Here is a 690-nt window from a genome sequence, read left to right as displayed (position 1 = left end):
GGTGTGTTGCTTTCTTTTTTGACCAACTATTGTAGGTTTTGTTGGGAACTTCACACTTAATAGTGAAGTGATTGCATATGTTTCAGTAGCTCTGGCTTTTTGTACAGCAGGCTTGGTTAAATACCCACATTATTTAATAAGCCAGGGTTCTTTCTTTTCTAGGTCATCTGTTCATAATTTGTATCCCTAGATCTCAGGGCGGTTCACAACATAAATTATAGTGCTAAAAAGAGTCTGCCTGGTGCTGACTATAAAATAGCTTATGGAAACTTGACTGTCATAGCTAGGGCCAATTTGCACATGTAGTTTGCTAAAGGAGAACAGATAGCTTTTAAAAATATCGCTCAAAGAAACAAACAATTCTGGCACTGATATGTTTCATATTAACATAATGCTGGGGGGGGGGGGAGAGAACGACACACCTTTTCTATTCTATACCTAATACAATAATGATAGTGTTTTCACACAGCTACTCAAGATGAGGAAACCTACAGAGGACATGGCTTGTGAGCATTTAGGGCAAATAAATCCATCTTTCACACCATGCATTTGGGATTGGTTCATATCCTGAAATAGCCAGTGCCACAGAACTTGGATTAAATGGCAGTAAACATGCAGAGGACAGTACTAGACTTCAAGTAAAGCCAAGTCTAGTAGTATATAGTACCGGGGGGGGGGGAGCTTTAAAAC

This window comes from Podarcis cretensis, assembly GCF_951804945.1.
Source record: "Podarcis cretensis genome assembly, chromosome: 13".
Classification (NCBI taxonomy): domain Eukaryota; kingdom Metazoa; phylum Chordata; class Lepidosauria; order Squamata; family Lacertidae; genus Podarcis; species Podarcis cretensis.
This window is presented reverse-complemented; position numbering follows the sequence as displayed.